Source organism: Tachyglossus aculeatus, unplaced genomic scaffold (genome assembly GCF_015852505.1).
Source record: "Tachyglossus aculeatus isolate mTacAcu1 unplaced genomic scaffold, mTacAcu1.pri scaffold_123_arrow_ctg1, whole genome shotgun sequence".
Classification (NCBI taxonomy): Eukaryota; Metazoa; Chordata; class Mammalia; order Monotremata; family Tachyglossidae; genus Tachyglossus; species Tachyglossus aculeatus.
In genome coordinates this window covers 1,313,039-1,337,021 of record NW_024044852.1, presented here as the reverse complement: position 1 = coordinate 1,337,021, position 23,983 = coordinate 1,313,039, and the positions used below count along the sequence as shown (strand labels likewise).

At 47.3% G+C, this 23,983-nt stretch overlaps 1 pseudogene; it reads right to left on the bottom strand.

Moving 5' to 3' along the window:
• Nucleotides 1-310: 310 nt before the first annotated feature.
• LOC119922768 overlaps nt 311-23,983 on the bottom strand; it is a 37,884-nt pseudogene continuing 14,211 nt past the window's right edge.

Genomic DNA, 23,983 nt, shown 5'->3' with positions numbered 1-23,983 from the left:
TCCCTCCCCCATCTGCTGTCCCAGGTTTGAGTGAACTCGAGCTCACTGTGGTCTCCCGCACAACCAGCAGGTGATGGCAGATGACTCTGTGGGAGTCCCACCTGGAGAAGGAAAGAGTCCAGAAGGCCATGGGACAAACATCCAATGATCCATGGGAGCACCCAGGCCTGACCTCTGATTCGGATTGGCCAGGGAATCCCTTCTGGATATCCCTGGCTGGATTTCTCTCTCCTTTGGTCCTGTAAGAAAACTGGGGTAGAGAAAAATTTTAAGCAATAAACATAGCAGTCCTGAACTAATGTCCCAGGGATCATTTCCTCTTCATCCACTCCCGGGTGTTCCTTTCAGGCTGCAGCAGGATGACATAGCACTTTGGGATGAAGATGCAGCCAAGAAGCCCGGCACTTGAGGCCAGAATGGCGAAGATCTCTGTGGCACTGTGGCCTTCCCCTTGGTGCCCTGGTATGCGGGGAGGAAGGAGGCCCAGGCGCTGCAGAACACCAGCATGCCAAACGTGATGAACTTGGCTTCATTGAAGCTGTCGGGCAGCCTCCTGGCCAGGAATGCCACAGTGAAGCTCACCAGGGCCAGAAAGCCCAGGTAGCCCAGGATACAGTAGAAGGCAATCATGGAGCCCTCGTTACACTCTATGACAATGAGTCCGGGCTTAGCGTGTGTTTTCATCTCCGGGAATGGGGGAGCTGTGCCCAACCAGATCACACAGATGGTCACCTGGACCAGGGAGCAGGACAGGACTATTGAGATGGAGGCTCTGGGCCCCACCCACTTTCTGACTCTGCTCCCCAAGCTGGTGGTCCTGAAGGCCATAATCACGGTGACAGTCTTGGCCAAAATGGAGGAGATGGATACAGTGAACACGATGCCAAAAGCAGTTTGGCGGAGGAGGCAGGAGGTTGTGGTGGGTTGGCCGATGAAGGTCAGAGCACAGAGGAAGCAAAGTTTGAGGGAGATGAGGAGGGTGTAGCTGAGATTCAGGTTATTGGCTCGGACTATCGGGGTGTCTCGGTGCTTAATGAAGACTCCTGAAACCAGGGCTGTGAGGAGAAAGAAGGAGAGGGTCATGCAGACCAGGATCATCCCCAACAGTTCTTTGGGGGACAGGAAAGTCACCACTTTGTGAAGGCAGCCATCTCTCACAATGTTTGAATACTGATCTTCAGGACACTTCACACACTGCTCCGCGTCTGAATGGAAAGAATCATTCAATCAATCAATCAGTCAGTCAATCAGCACTTACTCTGTGCAGAATGCTGTACTAAGTGCTTGGAGGAGTACATGCAACAGCTTGGGTAGACACGTTCCTTGCCCAGAAGGAGTTCATAGTATAAAAAGGTAGTACAGACTGTAATATAAATAAGTTGACAAATGATGGATATGCACGCAAGTGCTGTGGGGCTGAGTTGGGTGAATATCGAGTGCCTTAAAAGAGGGAGGAAAAGAAAAGGGAGCAGAGTCTCACCTCTCCCTACAGCACACATTTCCCTCCACCTAGGTCAGGGTCACAGCCCAGGCTGGGATTTTTGCCTCTTCATTAAACCTGACCCTTTTGGCCCAACACTCTCTCCCAAGCACCCCCGCCCAGTGCCGAAATTGTGCTTTCCATCCCTGCAGTCACCTCAGCCCATGGGCAAGGAAGCTGCTGAGTAAAAACTCCTGGACATCTCTGTCTGCAGTCAGGCATGTTCATCTCTGGCCTGTCCCTTGGGCTTTCCCATCATCTGTCTCTGGCTCCCCATGCCCTTCATTTGTCACCATCTGCCTAGTGCCCACAGACTCTGGGTCAGGTGAGGAGCTGGGTCCTGCAAATATTTACCTGTCTGGTTGGAAATCTCTCCCTCTGGGCACCTGACACAAAAATAGCAGCAGGCAGCCGCCCATAGCTGGGCGCGTTTTCTGAATCCTGGTCCACAGCTCCTGCTGCACTGCTAATGTGGAGCCTGAATTTTCAAGACAGAGGATAGTGACAGTGAGAGTGGAGCTCTACAGTTCTATACCTACCTAGGTGATCCTGGAGCCTTCAACCCAGAGGCTTCCCCACCACATCCCATACAGGTCTGAACCCCAACAAAGGATGAGCTATAAGTGTCCCCGTCGTGCACCTCCCCCCTTTTCCTTCTCCCTGCTAAGAGTCAAGGGTTTCAGGGGGTCGGGGCATCAGATCCCACTTCTGATTCATTCATTTATTCATTCATTCAATCGTATCTATTGAGTGCTTACTGTGTTCATAGCACTGTACTAAGTGCTTGGGAAATGCAGGTTGGCAACATATAGAGATGGTCCCTACCCAACAATGGGCTCACAGTCTAGAAGGGCGAGACAGACAACAAAACAAAACATGTGGACAGATGTCAAGTCGTCAGAACAAGTAGAATTAAAGCTAAATGCACATCATTAACAAAACAAATAGAATAGTAAATTTGTACAAGTAAAATAAATAAATTAATAAATCTGTACAAACATATATACATGTGTTGTGGGCAGGGGGAGAAGGTAGGGTGGGAGGGATGGGGAGGAGGAGAGGAAAAAGTAGGATCAGTTTGGGAAGGCTTCTTGGAGGAGGTGAGCTCTCAGTAGAGCTTTGAAGGGAGAAAGAGAGCTAGCTTGGTGGATGTGTGGAGGGAGGACATTGCAGGCCAGGGGGAGGACGTGGGCCGGGGGTCGACAGCAGGACAAGTGAGAACGAGGTACAGTGAGGACGTTAGCGGCAGAGGAGCAGAGGATGCGGGCTGGGCTGTGGAAGGAGAAAAGGGACGTGAAGTAGGAGGGGCGAGGTGATGGTGAGCCTTGAAGCCGAGAGTGAGGAGTTTTTTCTTGATGTGCAAGTTGACAGGAAGCCACTGGAGATTTTTGAGGAGGGGAGTAACATGCCCAGAGCGTTTCTGGACAAAGATGATCCGGGCAGCAAAGTGAAGTATAGACTGAAGTGGGGTGAGACAGGAGGATGGGAGATCACAGAGGCGGCCGATGCAGGAAACCCGTCGGGATAAGGTGAGAGATTGAACCAGCAAGGTAGCGATTTAGATGGAGAGGAAAGGGCGGATCTTGGCGATGTTGCAGAGGTGAGACAGGCAGGTTTTGGTGACGGACTGGATGTGACGGGTGAACGAGAGAGCAGAGTCGAAGATGACGCCAAAATTGCGGGCTTCTGAGACAGGAAGATTGGTAGTGCCATCTACAGTGACGGAAAAGTCATGGAGAGGACAGGGCTTAGGAGGGAAGATAAGGAGTTGAGTCTTGGACATATTGAGTTTTAGATGGCGGGCAGACATCTAGATGGAGATCTCCTGAACGCAGGAGGAGACACGAGCCTGAAGGGAGAGAGAGAGAGCAGGGGCAGAGATGTAGATTTTTGTGTCATCAGCATAGAGATGATAGTTGAAGCCGTGGGACAGAAAGAGTTCACCAAGAGAGTGAGTGTAGATAGAGAACAGAAGAGGACCAAGACCTGACCCTTGAGGAACTACTACAGTAAAGGGAAAGGAGGGGGAGGAGGAGTCCGCAAAGGAGACTGAGAATGAATGGCCGGAGAGAAAAGAGGAGAACTAGGAGAGGACGGAGTCTGTGAAGCCAAGGTTGGCTAGCGTGTTGAGGAGAAGGGGGTGTTCCACAGTGTCGAAGGCAGCTGAGAGGTCGAGGAGGATTAGGATAGAGTAGGAGCCATTGGATTTGGCAACAAGGAGGTCATTGGTGACATTTAAGGGGGCAGTTTCAGTGGAGTGTAGCGGGCAGAAGCCAGATTGGAGGAGGTCAAGGAGAGAGTTGGCATTGAGGAATTCGAGGCAGGAGTGTAGATGACTCGTTCTAGGAGTTTGGAAAAGAACGGTAGGAGGGAGATAAGGCGATAACTAGAAGAGGATGCTAGGTCAAAAGAGGGTTTTTTTAGGATTGGGGAGACGTGGGCATGTTTGAAGGCAGAGGGGAAGGAATCATTGTAGAGTGAGCGGTTGAAGATTTAAGTTAAGGAAGGGAGGAGGGAAGGGGCGAAAAATGTCATAAGATGAGAGGGAATGGGGTCTGAAGCACAGGTGCATGGAATAGCACTTGAGAAGAGGGAGGAGATTTCATCTGAAGATACTGCTGGGAAGAATGGGAGAGTAGCGGAGATGGTTGAGAGCGGGGGGTTGGAGAATGGGGAGGAGTGACTTTGTGGACTCAGACCTGATGGAGTTAATTTTAATAATGAAGAAGGAGGCCAGATCACTGAGGGTGAGGGATGGAGGAGGGGAAGGAACAGGGGGCCCGAGAAGGGAGTTAAATGTACGAAAGAGCTGACGAGGATGGTGGGCATGGGTGTCAATAAGGGAGGAGAAATGGATTTGCCTGGCAGAAGAGGTGGAAGAGTTAAGGCAGGAAAGGATAAACTTGAAGTGAACAAGGTTGGCGTGGTGTTCAGAGTTTCGTCAGCAGCGTTCAGCAGCTCGAGCATAAGAGCAAAGGAGGTGGACAGTGACAGTGATCCAAAGCTGTGGGTTAATGGTAGGAGAACGGCGAAGGGAAAGGGGAGCGAGCAAGTTGAGTTGAGTAGAGAGGGTAGAGTTGAGAGAAGTAATCTGGTCATCAAGAGTCTGATCTGTGGTGGGGGTCCACCTGAGCCGACCCCATAGTCAAGAGTGATGCTCAGGAATCCCTTCTTTCTCCCACCTTGGCTGACTGCAGAGCGGAGTCTTCAACTCTCGAATCTTGAATTCATAACTGCATCCAGAAAGATTAGTCTGAGAAACTGTGCCGGTAAGGTCCAAGGTTCTGAATAGATGAATGCTAAAGCATTTCCATTTTTCTGTGTCCTGTCTTGGAGATGACATTCTGGTCCGAGAGGTCTACCTGGGGAAATAGTTCTCTGCCTCCCACTGTGTCCACAACCCTTCCTGTGCTCTGAGATCCCCAGTTTCCCAAGCTGTGTTGTCATGACCACCAATACGCGGTCCCACAGTAACAATGTGGGGATCACATTCCCCAGGTGACACTGTGGCCAGGGTGACTGACCCATCACCAGCTCCAGCCTAAGCAGGTGAACAGAGAGGAGCCATGCCAGGTCAGAGCTCTCTCCACATGAACCCCACACAGAATGGAACAATCCCTACTGAGCTAGGCCTAAGAGATGGCCGAGCAGAGCCACTTGCGACTGTCACAGCACCTCTGGTATAACAGAACCCAGCTCCCACCATGATCTATCCACAACAGGATGCAGGGATTTAAATTGCAGCCAAGCTCCATCAGCATCCCCCTTGCTGGACTGTGTCACTGCATCTCCAGGACCCCCTGGCACTGAGGGCTGGGAGCAGTCTTGGCATTAGGCTGGCAACACATGGCATCACATGACAGGTAGAGGAGGAAGCACACCACCTTAGCTCATAATTCAACCCCTTCACCTAGGGACTGGGAGAATTGATAGGATCCCCTAGTCATCTCTGCTTCAGTCCTCGATTTAGTGGTTAATTGTCCCAGATGTGTCTGTCTACAGTTCATTCATTCATTCAATCATATTTATTGAGCACTTACTGTGTGCAGAGCACTGTACTAAGCACTTGGGAAGTACAAGTCAGCAACATATACAGACGGTCCTTACCCAACAACGGGCTCACAGTTTAGAAGGTGGAGACAGACAACAAACCAAAATATGTAGACAAGTGTCAAAACCGTCAGAATAAATAGGATTATAACTTTATTCACATCACGAACAACAAAATGAATAGAGTAGTAAATATGTGCAAGTTAAATAGAGTCATACATCTGTACAAATATATGGAAGTGCTGTGGGGAGGGGAAGGTGGTAGGGCGGGGGGATGGGAAGGAGGAGGGGAAAAGGGGGGCTTATTCTGGGAAGGTCTCCTAGAGGAGTTGAGCTCTAAGTAAGGATTTGAAGGGAGGAAGAGGGCTAATTTGGCTGATGTGTGGAGGAAGAGCATTCCAGGACAGGGGAAGGACGTTGGCCGGGGGTCGATGGCGGGACAGGCGAGAAACGAGGCACAGTGAAGACTGAAACGGGGAGAGACAGGAAGATGGGAGGTCAGAGAGGAGGCTGATGCAGTAATCCAGTCGGGATAGGATGAGAGATTGAACCAACAAGATAGTAATTTGAATGGAGAGGAAAGGGCAGATCTTGGCGATGTTGTGGAGGTGAGACTGGCAGGTTTTGGTGACGGATTGGATGTGTGGGGTGAATGAGAGAGTGGAGTCGAGGATGACACCAAGGTTCTGGGCTTGTGAGATGGGAAGGTTGGTAGTGCCATCTACAGTGACGGGAAAGTCAGGTAGAGGACAGGGTTTGGGAGGGAAGATAAGGAGTTCAGTCTTGGACATACTGAGTTTTAGATGGTGGGCAGACATCCATATGGAGAGGTCCTGAAAGCAGAAGGAGAAATGAGCCTGGAGGGAGGGAGAGAGAGCAGAGGCAGAGATGCAGATTTGGGTTTCATTAGAGAAGAAGCGTGGCTCGGTGGAAAGAGCACGGGCTTTGGAGTCAGAGGTCATGGGTTCGAATCCCGGCTCCGCCACATGTCTGCTGTGTGACCTTGGGCAAGTCACTTAACTTCTCTGAGCCTCAGTTACCTCATCTGTAAATGGGGATTGACTGTAAGCCCCACGTGGGGCAACCTGATCATGTCATATCCCCCCAGCGCTTAGAACAGTGCTTTGCACATAGTAGGCGCTTAACAAATGCCATTATTATTATTATATTATTATTATTATCAGCGTAGAGATGATCGTTGAAGCCATGGAAGCGATTGAGGTCACCAAGGGAGTGAGTGTAGATCGAGAACAGAAGGGGACCAAGAATTGAACCTTGAGGAACCCCAATAGTAAGGGGATAGGAGGGGTAGGAGGAATCCGCAAAAGAGCCTGAGAATGAACAGCCGGAGAGATGAGGAGAACTAGGAGAGGACGGAGTCTGTGAAGCCAAGGTTGGATAACTTGTTGAGGAGAAGGGGGTGGTCCAGTGTCGAAGGCAGCTGAGAGGTCGTGGAGGATTAGGATAGAGTAGGAGCCATTGGATTTGGCAAGAAGGAGGTCATTGGTGATCTCTGAGAGGACGGTTTCAGTGGAGTGTAGGGTATTGAAGCCAGATTGGAGGGGGTCTAGGAGGGAGTTGGAGCTGAGTTCCCTCTACACCTCATAGTTTCAGATCATGCACCCCTTGAGGACCCAACTCAGTGTCTCATTGCCATATAAGTACTTTTTCCCAGCACTGGGTATTCATTCATTCATTTAATCGCATTTATTGAACACTAACTGTGTGTAGAACTGTAAACTGAGCACTTGGAAATGTACAATATAACAATGAAAAGACACATTCCCTGACCACAGTGTGCTTACAGTCTACAGTCTAGTTCCAGTGCTGCACACCCAGTAAGTGCTCCATCAATACAATCACGACTAGAAGCCTGGGACTACCACTTCAGGACATCCAGGCATTCCCATTAGCTGCTTACCTGAGAGGCTCCCCCAGGCCACACGATCATTGTCTCATTGATGATGACGTCTTGGTCGGGGCGTGCCTGGGGGTCCACCTCCCCAACTTTCACCAACTCACCATTTCCACTGGGAAAAATCACAAAGTTCAGAATGTCAAATTTTGCAGCAGATCTGCGGTTCTCGTCCAGAATCACCAGTTCCCCGGCAGGGTTATAAAACTGACCCTTTCTCAGAAACTCATGGAGCTGAAAATGGATAAAAGGAAATTATAGAGACTCCTGACCCTATGGGAGGTGAGATCAGCTGCAGTGGGGTTTTGGGGAGTCAGTTTGTTTGTTTGCATCACAATTAAAACCCATGACATTCTGACTCCCAAGCCCATGCTCTATCCACTGCGCCATGCTGCTTCTCCAAGTGGCTTAACTTCCATGGGCCATCCAATACCTTTCTTCCTCCCCGTTGAACTGTGGGCTCCATTTGGGACAAGGCCTGCGTCTGACTTCATTATCCCTTATCTAACCCAGTTTTTAATACAGTGCTGACACCTAGTAAGCACTTAGCAAATACCATCACCAATATTATTATCATTATTATCATGACTTCCCAGGAAAACTGCTACAGAGAGGCAACAGGGAAGACCGGGAGTCTGGGAGCAATCGTCCCACTGGGAGGGGATATTTTCTTCCCCACCTTTGGCGCTGCTGACTGCTCTGCTTCTCTAGATCCCCCACCAAGTCAGTCTCTCTCTCTCTCTCTCTCTCTCTCTCTCTCTCTCTCTCTCTCTCTCTCTCTCTCTCTCTCTCTCTCTTTCCCGGCATGAAATGGAGGGCATGGAAGGGAACCCAGGAAAGGCAGACCTCCTCATGGGAATATTTTCCATCTCATCAATGCGTAATCAAGGAGGAGGGAAGGGAGGGATATGTCTGCCTAACAGTGGAGGGAAGCCTCACCCTAGGTCCAGCGACACTGCCGACCTCTTTCACTCAGCAGTTAGTTTGTGGCAATCAGTAATGGGGAACTGTGCACAGGAGAGAGAAGGGCAGATGCCGATGATCACAATGATGAGGATGGTGACCCATGAAGCTGCATTCTGTGACCACCTCCCAACCCTCGTTATCCCCAATGGGATAGTGTTGGTTATTCCAATTGACATAAGTTGTCCTTCAAGATTGAAGAAGGCAGCACTGATGGTCCGATCTGGGGAGCACAGTGTCATGTTGTTAAGTTTAATGCTTTCAGTGTCTAGCACTGTGTTCCCTTCTCCCTGCAATCGATGAACAACTTCCTAAATAAGTATTGGGATCAATAATATTTGTGATTTACCAATTCTTCATTATGGACAGGGAACATGTCTACCACCTCTTTTGTATGGTACACACCCAAGTTCTTAATACAGTGCGTGGCACACAATAAGCACTCAATAAGTACCACTGAAGGACTGATTGATTTATATCTTCCTTTTTTGCCAGAATGTGTGAGGCTGGGGCAGCTGATACACCAGTGACTATGATTAAAACAAACCAATTTTCATTGGTCAAACTTTAGTTACAGTTTAACCAGATGCCCAGGAAGGACCTCTTGCATTAGTGCACTGTTCCTCCTCTCTCTTACCTGCAATTGCATTTCAGTGAATGAATTTCTAGGACTCGGTCTCTGAACTCAGTCCTGTATATGCCAGACTATAACAGATATGCCTTCTCCGAAGGTGCAAGTAGCGACCAGGCCCTCCATTTCTGCACTTCGGCAGGGCCTTCCTTTTGTGACTGCTAGACTAAAAGCTCCTTGTGGACAAGAAATCTTTCTACCAACTTTGTTGTAATGTACTCTCCTGAATGGTCAGGACTACTGGCTGCACACAGTAAGCTCTCAACACATACCAATGATTAACTGACTAATTTTGCAGCCCCCTGGTCCAGCGGGGGAACATTACGTGCCACAGATGAGAAACCAGACAATCCTTGTTTACCCGAGATTCCAGGTCTGAGCAGGACAGGAGCAACTCCTGGAGCCCCTGCGTGACAGCATACATGGCATTGTACACACTGTAACTCAGGGCAGACATCGTCAGGGAAAAATGTTGCACAGGCAGCAACTCCAAGGAAGCATTTTCTGAGCATTTTCTTCCACCCGTTTTAGGAAATGAAAAGGAACAGTCAAAGGCAGACTCCCAGAACTCCTTCAAGACAATAATTTCTGGGTATTTTTCTGGTCTAACTGTCCATAAAAAATCCCTGAAATGGGGAACTTCTTTAACAAGTTTTGCCATAGTGAAGGTTCCATGAAAGTTGTAGTTTGTTACTTTCTTAATGTTCAAAGTAAAGTCCCAGTGAAAGGTGGTGATCAAAACCATCTTAGATAGTCCAAATCCTTCTATCGCAGCTCTCAGAAGGCTTAGGGACTCTGCATCCCCATAGACAGCCATCGCTGTGGCTGATGTAGCCGTGACCCTGTAGTAGACTTTCCAGGCTAAATTAAAGTGGAAGCTCTCACTGGGGATCTTTATGATAAAAGCTGCACAGACACCATTCCTGACCATCTCCCCGGTCACATCCGATAGGAATCTCTCTCCTATCATATCATCTGACACCACCAGCCCGACCCAGGTCCAGCCAAAATGTACCATTAAACGGACTATTCCCCGAGGCAGAGAGGAGATCCTGGGGGCCACCTGATAGAGAGATGGAAATTGGGTCTTGTCACTCAGGACCGGATCGAATGGGCCATAGGTGATCTGGGTAGAGAACAAAAAAGCTGATTGGGATGGGTGAGGATATTGGTAAATCCATCAAAAGAGTTTACTTAGCTCCTTCTTTGGGAAGAGCACTGATCTTCCCAGAAGGAGTTAAGTAAACTCTTAGCCTTCCCAGACTGAGCCCCCTTTTTCCTCTCCTCCTCCCCAACCTCCCTGCCCACGTCCTTCCCCTCCCCCACAGCATTTACACATATTTGTACAGATTTATTACTCTATTTATTTTACTTGTACTTATTTACTATTCTATTGATTTTGTTAATGATGTTCCTATAGCTGTGACACGTGTCTACATGCTTTGTTTTGTTGTCTGTCTCCCTCTTCTAGACTGTGAGCCCATTGTTGAGTAGGGACCATCTCTATATGTTGCCGAATAGTACTTCTCAAGCGCTTAGTACAGTGTTGTGCACACAGTAAGCGCTCAATAAATACAATTGAATCAATGATCTTATCATTTGGGAAACGATAGAAAAGGGCAAAAACACAATACCTATCTTCAAAGAGATTTTCATCACTTAGTCATATTTATTGAGCAATTACTGCATGCGGAGCACTGTACTCAGTTCCTGAAAGAGTACAATATAACAGGGCTGGCAAGCATCTTCTGTACCCACAGTGGGCTAACAGACTAGATCAAGAGATGGATGTTAAATTATATTATGGATATGTACATAAGTACTTTGGGGATGAGGGGTGGGGTGAACCAAAGGTGCAGAGCCAACCAGAAAGGCTAGGGAGTAGGGGAAATGAGGGTCTGATCAGGGAAGCTTTCTTGGAAGAGTCATGACATTAGCAAGGTTATGTGGACAAGGAAAGTGATCATCTTTCGAATTGGAAGGAGGAGAGAGTTATAGGCCAGAGGCAAAACATAGGCAAGAGGTCAGCAGCAACATATATGAGACCAATGAAGAGCGATTAGGTTGGCATTAGAGGATGGACGGTATGGGCTTGGTTGTAGTAGGAAATCAGCAAGGAAGTAGAGGAAGTAGGTGCAAACAACTGACTTATGGAGTTTGGAAAGGAATGTTAGGAGGTGATGGAGCTATAACCAGAGGGAGCTGCAGGGTCAAGGAGGGTTATTTTGAGGAGAGGGAATATATGAGCACGTTTGCGAGCAGTGGGGAAGAAGCCATTGAATAATGAACAGGTGAAGGTGGTGGTCAACAATAAAAAAGTAGAGGTCATATGCTGCAATAAGATCCAAAGAAAAAGAGTCAGAAGAACAGGTAGAAGGGGTAGATTTTGAGAGGAAGCAGGTGATCTCCTCTTGGGACACTTCAGGGAAAGATGAGAGGTTCAAAGAAGGAGTGGGAGAGAGAGGAACTAGACAGGACCAGGGAGGAATTTAGGGCGATCATGCTTGATTATTTCAATTTTATCCACAAAGTACATAGCCAGGAGAGGGACTAAAGATCGTTGAGATTTGAGGAGGGACTTAAATGTCTGAAACACCTGGCAAAGACAATGGGCATAGGGGTCAATAAGCATGGCGCAGGATTGCTCTCTGACAGGGGAAAGGGCTTGATAGAGCAGGAAAAGATGCATTTGACATGAACTAGGTCGGCCTGATATCTGGATTTCTGCCAGCATTGTTCCATCGCATGTCCGCGGGACCAAAGGAAGAGTGCTATGGAGGTAAAACAGTGCTTTGGGTTAGTGGTAAGATAATGGTGAAGGGATAGAGGAGCAAGTGAGATGAGACCACTATAGAGGAGGTGTTGAGGGTGTCAATTTTTGCAACAGGGTAGGTAGTTTGGGTATGGAGACCAAGTGGGACACGATGACTTGAGAATGAATATTGGTGTAGATTAATAGATTGACCATCTCTATGGGGGAACACCTCTGATGACCAATTTGGGTTGGGAGGATAGAACTCAGATGAGGAGCTTTCAGTTGAATACATTGTGGTCTAGTGGAAAGAGCACGAGGCTGGAAGACAGAATCCCTGGGTTCTAATGCCAGCCCAAGTCTCGTTGGCAAGTCACTTCACTTTTCTGGGCCTTGGTTCTCACTGGGGATTCAAAAACATATTCTCCCTACTACTAATACTATGAGCCCCATGTGGGCCCTAATCATCACTAACATCTGCAGCACTTAGTACAAGGTTTGGCCTATAGTAAGGACCTAAAAATAACGCAATTATAAGTAATTTTCATTATAAAGAAATTTCAGTGTTGGTGAGGGTCAATAGCGAGGATGAGCTCGAGTGTGTCCAAGCTGTTGAGTGGGTAAGATGGGATGGAGCAGGAGCTCAAGCAGTAAAGGAATGAGAGGAAACGGTCAGCAGAAGGGTTATCGGGAACATCCACATGGATATTGACATCCCCAAGGATGAAGGGACGCTTTCTCATGATGGAACAGGGTTTTCATAGACAGCATTTTGCTAACAGGAGAGAATAAAGCAAAATTATCTACAGATAAGCAGATCGATGAGGAGACTGATATAAGAGCGTTCCTAGAAAATCTCATGCCAGGAATGAGGGTCTTGGTAACAGGGAGAAGAGTGGTGTTACCAGTCATGATAGGAAAATTAGGCAGAGGAATGGATACGGGAGGGAGAATGAAGAGTTCAGTTTCATTCGTATGATACTGAGGCTTCAGAGAGACATCCCAGTGCAGATCCCTGGAAGTCAAGTGGAAATGTTAGATTGACAGAGGATATGGGAACTTAATCCTATGAGACTGATTGGAAAGTTACTGCTTGGCCTGGGTAGCTGAAGCCATGGGAGTGGAGAAGCTCTCCAAAAGTAGTGAGTGCAAAGTGAGAAGAAAAGGGGAGAAAGAACAGAGTTTTCACTCTGCTCCCCGGATTATCTTTGTACAGAAATGCTCTGGGCATGTCACTCTCCTACTCAAAAATCTCTAGTGGTTGTTTGTCAATCTACGAAGCAAGCAAGAACTCCTCACTCTCGGCTCCAAGGCTGTCCATCACCTCGCCCCCTCCTACCTCACCTCCCTTCTCTCCTTCTACAGCCCAGCCCGCACCCTCTGCTCCTCTGCCTCTAAGCTCCTCACTGTGCCTCGTTATTACATGTCCCACCGTCGACCCCCAGCCCAAGTCCTTTCACTGGTCTGGAATATTTTCCCTCCGCATATCCACCAAACTAGCTCTCTTCCTCCCTTCAAAGTCCTACTGAGAGCTCACGTCCTCCAGGTGGCCTTCCCAGGCTAAGGACCCGTTTTCCTCTCCTCCTCCCCATCCTCTCCCTCTGCCCTACCTCCTTCCCCTCCCCACAGCACTTGTATATATTTGTACAGATTTATTACTCTATTTGTTTTACTTATACATATTTACTATTCTATTTATTTTGTTAATGATTTTGACACCTGTCTGCATGTTTTGCTTTGTTGTCTGTCTCCCCCTTCTAGTCTGTGAGCCCATTGTTGTGTAGGGACCGTCTCTATATGTTGCCGACCTGTACTTCCCAAACCCTTAGTACAGTGCTCTGCACACAGTAAGCGCTCAATAAATACGATTGAAAGAATGAATGAATTAATGAATGATACCCAAATGTATATCCACTGTCCCTGGCTCCTGTATGCTCTGCTGACTCCATGCCACACACATATCTTTCCTTTTAACGTTTCTTCTTAACCCTCTTAAAGGGAAAATTGCAGAATGGACAGGGAGTGCACTAGGAGCCAGAAAAAAACAACAATGGAAATGAGTGCGACAGAAATTCACTTGAATGCTTGCATACTCTGGATAAATGAACCCTCAGGGCCTGGCTTGTCCTTGAAGCACACACAGCGCTAGGTTGTGTCTGAAAAACTGCTCCTTCCTAGGAACATCCCTTCTCAACAGGCAGTATGGGATTGAAAGAAGTGAAGGGAAACTCTTTTCCACAAGATATGTCTTCAATCTGGTCATTCCTTATCTACGTAGGGATGCCACCAGACTAGTTGAATGGTCTCCTACCTATGGGAGCTTGTAGAGTCCCGGATATTTGCCATGCTGATGGACAGGGCAGATGTAGCTCCTCCGATGACAGACACGGGCTTTTCCTGTCTTTCACAGCTGTAGTTAGGGATGGTCTGTCGTCCTCCCGGCAGCCACATCAAGGCACCCTCTATGGCTCTATCAGCATGGTGGTAGTTTTCGTGCATGTGGAACCCCAGGGACACATTGGATAAAAGGTCAGGATCCTTGTTGATCTCCTCCATAGCAAACAGCAGGGCCAGGAAGTGCTGGAAGTCTTTGTAAACCCACCTGAAATGAGGCAGAAGTATTCACCCTCAGGGTCCACCCTTAACCTCCACCCTGCATTCCAGGGGACATTTACTACCAAGCAAACAGATCGGGTAAAATTTCCAGTGGCAGCAAGCATCACCCGGCCCAGGGTCCTGAATCACCTGTATCAGCTACCCTGCATCCCCTTCTGCATCACCCGCCCCAAGTCTTCCCTGGCCCTAAGTCACAGCTCTGATGGATACGAGGTGAGGGAGGGAGTGAGTGGAAGGAGTGGAGGGAAATATTTCTCCTTCAAATCCGTGATGATGATCTGAGGGACAAGATCTGAAGGGAGAGAAGGAAGGACAGAGAGTCCAGTCTGGTGATGATGAGGGTTCAGAATGTAGACTTGGATCTCTCAGGAAGGAGGTCAGAAAGTCAGTGTTGGATGCAGTTACTGCCCAATCATCAATCACCATGGAAACGGAGAAAATGAAAGAATCAGTGGGCCCCGAGCTTGGGTGTCAGAAGAATTGCGTTCTTCCAACTCAGGCAAATGACTGCTGTGTGATTTTTGGAATGGTCACTTAACTTCTCTGTGCCTCAGTTACCTCATCTGTAAAATGGGGATTAAAACCTCATCCCTCTTACTTAGACTGTGAGCCACATGGGAGAAAGGGACTATGTCTAACTAGTGTTTAGAACAGTCTTTGGCGCATATTAAGTGCTTAGTAAGTACCACAATTTAACTAAATTAATTAAATCTAACCACTAATACCAACAAAACCACTTACTCGGTAATATAGTTCTTCCTGTTGCTATTATTGATGAACTTTCTGCTCTGAAAAACAGTCATGGTCTGCAGAGATAACATCCCTGCAATGATCAGGTCCCCATCCCTGCAGTAGGTGGCTGGATACTGTCTGTCCAGAGAGCAGGGAGTCTTCTCTTCCCCTCTGGTGGATTGGGGAAGCTGGAGGAGCAGAAACAGGGTAAGCAGAGAGGGCATCGAAGTGAGGTGAGCCAAGGACCAGCTGTGAGGGACGATCAGAGTCCGGAGTCTGACTCGTTTCCTCTAGCACAAGTATCGGGACTCCAGTCTCCACTCCCACCACAGGGAATATGTCAGTAAGATGTGGGAGATGCTGCATCCAGGAGAAACAGAGACAAGGGAAAAGGGGGTGCTTATGAAGATTTGCCTGAACTTTTTAGAATGATGGTTCCAATCTATTGCCGTGGTTTGCCTGTAGTTGGGAATGGGAGGAACCCATTCTGGGACAAGAGAAATCAGACCTGCAGGGGCCCTGGGGATTATCGTTGCCCGAAGCACTGCAGCTGCATCCCTGAAACTTTCTCAAAAACATCAGAAGAAAAAACAGTTAGGAATTGCCCTTCCTCTTGGGTCCCCAGGGAGTTTGAGAGGGCAGATAGGGCTGGGGGCTTGGGGATGATTCAGGAACTAGAGGAGCCTCCCAGAATTCTGTTATACACCCATCACAACAATGCCAGTCCCTGCAGCGACTCTGCGGTTGGCAGCCTTCACATAGGGCAGGTGTTTGACAGTGGTGACAAGGATAGAAAAAAGTACTGAGGAAGCTGGCCACAGGACTCACACACTCCTGCCACAGTGAACACAGCAGAGGACCCTGTGCATCCAGCCTAGCCCCACAGTCTAAGATACATCCAACGATAAGATGCTCCACCTTCCAACAGGACAGGATTCAGAAGGACCTTGGTGGCTCTGACACTTTTCCACTGAGTGACCCTGGGCAAGTCACTTCACTTCTCTGAACCTCAGGTGCCTCATTCTGTAAAATGCGGAATAAGACTGTGTGCCTTATTTGAGACAGGTACTTTGTCCTACCTGGTTAGCTTACATTTAAGTCAGCGTTTAGGACAGTGCCTGGCACATATTACACACTTCATAAATACCAAACAAACCCCCAAACTATTGAATGCTTCTGTGGGTGGCAATAGACCTGGTTTTAATAATCAGCTCTGGGTCCTTGGTAATGAACAGATTGAAAATGAAAATAATAATACTAATAATTATGGTGCTTGTTAAGTGCTAACTATGTGCTAAGCACTGTTCTGTGTGCTGAGATAAATACAAGATATTCAGGTTTGACACAGTCCCTGTCCCACATAGGGCTCACACTGTTAATCCCCATTCTACATATGAGTTAACTGAGGCCCAGTGAAATGAAGTGACTTGCCCAAGGTCACTCAGCAGACACGTGGCGGGGCCAGAATTCAAAACCATGACCTTCTGACTCCCAGGCCCATGCTCTATCCAATAAGCCATGCTGCTTCTCCAGCTACCCGAAAACACATCGGGCAGCACCCTCCAAGGCTCCAACAAAAGCCACAAACTGGGGGGTAGGAAAAAGTCACCTGATTTCTCCACGATGTGATCCAGGGGCTGCCAGACTGGCTGGAGTCCAGGCTAGGCATGTGCGAGGGGCTTCGGGACACTGTTGTCTCCTGAGCTCCCTCTCTCTCCTCTACATTTAGAATGCCGTTTTCCACCACTCTGAGGGATCCCTTTCAGGGCTCCAGCTTTGCGAGGCTGGAAAGAAGAAAGGGAGGGAAAGAGAGATATATAACGAGAGAGAGAGAAATAAAGAGAGAGAGGAAGAGAGACTTCCCTGATTCCTGGGCTGGGTGACTAAGACTGATCAACTTCTATTTCCTTATCCATTACCCACTTAGGCAATTTGCAGAAGCACCATGAACTAGTGGAAATACCCCGGGCTGGGAGTCAGAAGACTGGTTTTTAATCCCAGCTTCACTATTTATCTGCTGTATGGCCTTGGACAATTCACTTAACTCCTCTATGCCTCTGTTTCCTCATTGATAAAATAGAGATAAAATCCTATTCCCCCCTTCTTAAAAGGTGAGCTCTCAAAGGGGCAGGGAGTGTGTGCACTCTGAGTTTCTTGTTTCTACTCCAGCATTTAGTACAATGCAAGACACAAAGCAAGAGCTTAACAAATACCACAAAAAACCCTCCCCACAATCTTGGATAAGTTGTCAAGGTTATTTCTGGGTTCTGTTACTCTCCCCTCCTGAAAGGGCTCTGTCTACGTCTTGCACTTGGCTGTTGTGCCTGTGGTCCTCCGTCACAATGTGCCTGGTCACAGAGGGTTCATAAATGGAGCCGCAGCTCACTAAAGTGTCCCACTGTGCTCCTCCCACCCCCTCTCCCATCCAGCCTCAACATCACAGGAAGAGTCCTGGAGTTAGCTGGGAGAATCATGGAATTGGCCAGATCCTGAGAGCAGAATCTCCTGAAGGAGAAGACATCAGAGCTGAGAGGGTCTGAAAGACCTTTGGCCCCGGAGGCCAGGAGTTTGTATACAGAAGATGTGTTGCATTTATGTGGTACTCTAGGGAGTAACTCCAGGTTGTAGTAGGCTTTAAAACCCCAGAACCTGTTCAATGTATGGGATAATGTTACCAATTATCCACAATCCTCAGGATGGAGAAATGGCAGTAGTTCAGGCAGTTGTGGGATAAGATGAGTAGAAGCAGGCAGTGGGAATGGGAACTGTGTGTTTTCTGATAACAGATCATTAATTTCCTGATTAATGTTTTTGGAATATTTAATTAATAGTATTTATTGAGCTGTTACCATTATGAAGGACACTGTATTAAGAGTATAGGAGAGAACAATATAAGAACATAACAGAGTAGGTAGCCATGTTTCCATCCCTCAACAAGCTAACATTTTAGAGAGTGAGACAGACATTAATATAAATAAGTAAATTACTACTATGTACACAAATGCTGTGGAGCTTAGGAGGGGATAATAGAGGGAGTAAATCCAAGTGCAAGGGCAATGCAAAAAGAAGTGGGACAAGAGGAAATGAAAGTTAGTCAGGAAAGGCTCCTTGGAGGAGATGTCCCTTCAGTAAGACTTTGAAAGTAGGGAGAGTAACTGTCCATTAGATTTGATGAGAGTAAGAGTTCCAGGTCAGGAACAGGATGCGGGTGAGTGGTTGGTGGCATCATAGACAGAATTGAGGTACATTGAGTAGTCTGGCAATGAAGTCAGTATGTTGGCATTAAAGGGGTAAAGTGTCCAGGCTGGCTTGTAGAAGGAGAGCAGCACGATGAAGTAGCAGATGAGGTAGGAGGGGGCAAGTTGATTGAGTGCTTTAAAGCCGATGGTAAGGAATTTCTGTTTGAGTGGGGGTGAAAGGACAACTACTGGAGGTTCTTGAGGAATGGAGAAACATGGACCGAACATTTTAGCAGAAAAATGACCGCAGCAGCAATGTAAAATATGGGCTGGAATGCGGAGAGACAGGAGACTGGGAGGTCAGCAAGGAAACTGATAAAGTAATCAGGGCAGAATAGGATTACTTTGGCAGCAGTTTGGAGATGAAAGATCAGAATTTAGAGATGTAGTAAAGGTTGAACCATCAGCACTTAATGAATGATTGAATTTGGGGATAGAATGAGAGAGAGGAGTCAAGGAAAATGCCAAGGATAGGGGTTTCTGAGATAGGAGCGATGGTGGTTCTATCTGTAGTGATGGGAAAGTCATGGGGAGAACAGGGTTTGCAGGAAACGATTAGAAGTTCTGTTTTTAACATGTTAAATTTGAGGTAATGGCAGGGCATCCAAGTACAGATGTCCTCCCTGTAGGCAGAAGGAAATGCGAGACTGCAGAGAGGAAGAGCTGGAGATATAGATTGTGGGTTCGTCTGTTAGTTGAAGTCATGAGAAAGAGTGAGTTCTCCAAGGGAGTAGGTGTAGATGTAGAAAAGAAGGGGACCCAGAACTGAACCTTGAGGGACACCCACAAATATAAGGTGGGAGGCAGAGGAGGAGCCCATGAAAGAGACTGAGAATCTGTAGCCAAGTAAATAGCAGGAGAACCAGAAGAGGATTCTGTCACTTTCCATTTAGTGCTTGTCTTGAGTGCCTTAGAATAAGGGAAGATGAATTTCCAGAGGCGGACTCATGAGAATACCCAAATGTAAATTTTCATCCCTGATATTTCTCCGTCTCTGCTGTCTCGCATTTCCTTCTGCCTTTAAGACATCTCTTCTTGGATATCTTCCTGTCACCTCAAGCTTAACACGTCCAAAACAGAACTTCTTATCATCCCACCCAAACCCTGTCCTTCCCCTGACCTTCCCATCATCGAAGACCACAGCACCATCTTTCTTGTCTCACCAGCCCATAACCTTGGTGTTATCCTTGACTCCTCTCTCTCTCATTCAACCCACTTATTCAATCCATCACTAAAGGTGGTGTCAGTCCCACCTTCACACATCTTCAAAATCTGCCCTTTCCTCTTCATCCAAACTGCTACCACGTTAATACAATCACTCTTCCCATTCTGCCTGGATTACATCATCAGTCACCTTGTTGAACTTCCAGCCCCCTGCCTCTCCCCACTCCAGTCCATATTTCACTCTGCTGCCCGGATCATGTTTCTACAAAAACTTTCAGGATAGGTTTCCTCACTCCTCAAAAAACTCCAGTGGTTGTTCAGCGACCGCTACATCAAAGAAATACTCTTCACTATTGGCTTTGAAGCATGCAATTAACCTGCTTCTCCTATGTCACCTGCACCCACACACTTTGCTACTTTAATGTGAACCTTCTCACTGTGCCTCAATCTCGCCTATCTCGCTGCCGACCTCTCAACCACATTCTGCCTCTGGCCTAGAATGTTCTCCTCCTCATCTCCCCTAGTCTCTTCCCAGACGGAACCCCCTCCTTCCTCTCCCCTCCTCCCCCTCCCCCCGCCTTACCTCCTTCCCCTCCCCACAGCACATATATATATGTTTGTACATATTAATTACTCTATATTACTTGTACATATTTATTCTATTTATTTGATTTTGTTAATATGTTTTGCTTTGTTGTCTGTCTCCCCCTTCTAGACTGTGAGCCCGCTGTTGGGTAGGGACCGTCTCTATATGTTTCCAAATTGTACTTCCCAAGCGTTTAGTACAGTGTTCTGCACACAGTAAGCGCTCAATAAATACGATTGATTGAATGAATGAATGAATGAATGAATGAATGAAATCCCTCAGACAATTACTCTCCCCAGCTTCAAAGCCTTATTTAAGGCACATATCCTACAGGAGGCCTTCCCTGACTACACTCCCCTTTCCTCTTCTCACACTTCCTTCTCTGTCACTTTGACATGCTCACTTTGTTCTTCCCCTCTCCCAGTCCCATAGCACTAAATGTATATATCTGCAATTCATTCATTGATATTAATATGTCTCCCTGATTCTGTACTGTAAGCTTGTCAGAGGCAGGAAATGAGTCTGTTTATGATTGCACTTAGTGCAGCAGTAAGCATTCGGGGAATATGCTTGAATGAATGAATGAATTGTCTGTGCCCCTGGGAGAGAATGATGCAGTTGGTAGATACCATCCATGCCTACTAGCAGCTTACAGTCTAGAGGGGGAGACGGAGAGGAAAAGTAATTACAGATAGAAGAAGCAATAGAGTAGAAGGATTCATACATCAGGGCTCTGGAGTGGTGTGAATATCAAAGTGCTAGGAGGAATGAACATGAGTGCATAAGAGATGCAGAAGGAAGAATTAGTGTTGGGAGATGAGGGGTTAGTCAAGGAAGGGTTTCTGGAGGAAATATGATTTTAGTAGAACCTTGAAGATCAGGAGAGTTATTGTCTGTCAGATATGAAGAGGAAGGAAGCTCCAGGCCAGAGGAAGGATGTGAGCAAAGGGTCAACAGAGAGACAGAAAAGACAGAATACAGTAAATAGGTTCCTGTTAGAGAAGCAGCGTGTACTGACTGGGTTGTACTGGGAGATGAGTGAGGATAAGTAGGAGGGAGAGGACTGATTGAGTGTTTTAAAACTGATGGCAAGGGGTTTCTGCTTGATGTGGACAAGGATGGGGAACCCCTGGGGAATTTTGAGGGGTTAGGTACAGCATGACTTTCCAGAAATGATACAGGCAGCAGAGTGGAGTATGGCCTGGAGTGGGGAAAGGCTGTATGCAGAGTGGTCAGTGAGGAGGCTGAACCAGGACACATGGCGGGATTTGACAAATTCTCGGATCTGCTTGGTGGCAGTTTGGATAGAGATGAAGGGGTGGGTTCTAGAGATGGTCTGAAGGTAGAACCAACATAAGTTGGTGACTGATTGGAGATGCACGTTGAAAGACAGAGAAGAGCCTGAGGTTTGGGATCCGCCTTGTCCCCAGAGTTCCCTACACCAATAGACTCCACCTGGTAGTCACTGCCTGGAAGTGCCGCTGCCCCCACAGGCTTAGGATCGTCTGTGAGCTGGGCGGGAGCTCACAACACATGGGACCCAGGCTCCCCTCCTATAACCCGCTCTCACAGAAATGTTCCCAGCCCTATGTCCCAATGATCATTAATCATTATGGATTTGTTATGCACTAGCTATGTGCCCAGAAGTGAGCTAGGAAAGTGGGGCAGCCAAAAGATAATTATGCTGAAAACAGTCTCTGTCCAACATAGGGCTCACGGTCTAGTGAGAGAGGGAGAAAAAGGATTTAATCCCCACTTTATAGATGAGCAAACAGGGATAGAGGGGTTAAGCAACTTGTGCAGGGTCGCCCAGCAGAAAAGTGCTGGAGCCAAGATCAGAAACCAGCTCCTTCTAACTCGAGGCCCGTGCTCTAACCACTAAGATTCACTATTTCTCAGATCGTAGCATCAGAAACATTTATCGAGCGTTTGCATTACCAGCACAAAACTAGGGGTTAGGGAAATGGAGGAATTCAGGCCTTCTGGCACATAGGAGGCTCACACTGAAAGGAGCTGGGAAGGACGATAGGAAAGATTGGATTCAAAATTCAAGTCCAAGTCACATGCAGCGACCCATATTTCCACAGAGGAAAGTTTACTCCTGATGTAGCCCTAGACTCCATTTCTTTACATTCTCCTGAGCTCAGTTATGGATCGCAGACCTCCAAACCTCCTGTCCTTGAACTCAATCAGTCAATCAATCTTATTTATTGAGCACCTACTATGTGCAGAGCACTGTACTAAACACTCTGGAGACTATGAAACAGCTATCTAACGGACAAATTCCCTACCCACAGTGAGGCCCATGAGAGTAACCTCATCAAGGAAGGCCTGGGCACTGTGCTATTTGTCCAGGTACCCTTCTTTCCACCGGTCAGAACACTCCCTCCGAGTCCGCATGATTCCCATTATGACAATCACCCTGAAACCAACCTCTGTTCTGGGTTCCATGTCCATAGAAACTGACTGAGCAGGGGACTGGAAGACACTCAGCCTGAAAGATACTGGGAAAGTAGTCAGGGTTGCAGTCATGGAGTGAAGCTGGGGTCGTCCTACAGCACATGAGTAAGAGGGATGAGTGGTAGTGTCCCTGGATTCTGATAGTGGCTGTAAATATTTTTATATTTTACTTTCCAATAAAGTGGGAGCTCCTTGTGGGCCAGGAATGTGTCATTTCATTATTCTGTACTTCCCAAGAGTTGTGTATGGTGCACCTCTCAATTACTTGACAGTAACAATAACTATGGTTTTCATTCATCGCAAACTATATGCCAAGTACTGTAGCAAGCACTGGAATAGATACAAGATAATCAGGTGGGAAACAGCCCCAATCCCACATGGGGGCTAATAGCTTAAGAGACAGGGAGAATAGGTAATTAATCTTCAATTGATCAGTGCTATGTTTTGAGCACTTAATTTGGGGATAGCACTGTACTAAGCACGTGGTAGAGTACAGTGCAGATGGTAGGCATGATCCATGACCCTCAATCCTCATTTTACAGCTGAGGAAAGTGAGGGAAAAAGGAAGATAAATGACTTGTCTACGTGGACATCTCTATTTGGATTTCCTCCTGTCACCTCAAAATTAATAGGTCTAAAACAGAACTCCTTATCTTTCCTTATTTTCCTTGTCTTCTCTCCCCAAAACCTGTCCTCCCCCTGACTTTCCCATCACTGTCTCACAGGCCCATAACCTGGGCATTATCCTTGACTCCTCTCTCTCATTTAACCTACATATTCAATCCATGACTAATTATGTCAGTTTTTCCTTTCCTCCCCATCTAAACTGCTACCATGTTCATCCAATCACATATCATATCCCACATTGATTACTGCATCATTCTCCTTCTGACCGCCCAGACTCCGACTCTCCCTACTCCAGTCCATACTTCATTCGGCTGCCCGGATCGTTTTTCTACAGACAAGTTCAGGGCGTGTGTTCTCACTCCTCAAAGTCTCCAGTGGTTGCCCATCCACCTCTACATCAAACAGAAACTCAATTGGCTTTAACGCACTCAATCACCTTGCCCCTTCCTACCTCACCCTGCTACTCTTCTATTACAACCCAGAAAGCACACTTTGCTCCCTTAATGCTAACCTTCTCAATCTTATCCATCTCCCTGCAGACCACTCACCCATGTCTGGCCTCTGGTCTAGAATCCCCTCCCTATTTATATCCAACACACAATGCTCTCCCGTCTTCCAAGTCTTCTTGAAGGCACATCTCCTCCAAGAGACCTTCCCTGACTAACCTCTCTTTTCCTTTTCCTCTGACTTGCTGCCTTTGTTCACACCCCCACCCCAAACAGCCTCACAGTATTTTCATTCATTCAGTGGCATTTATTAAGCGCTTAC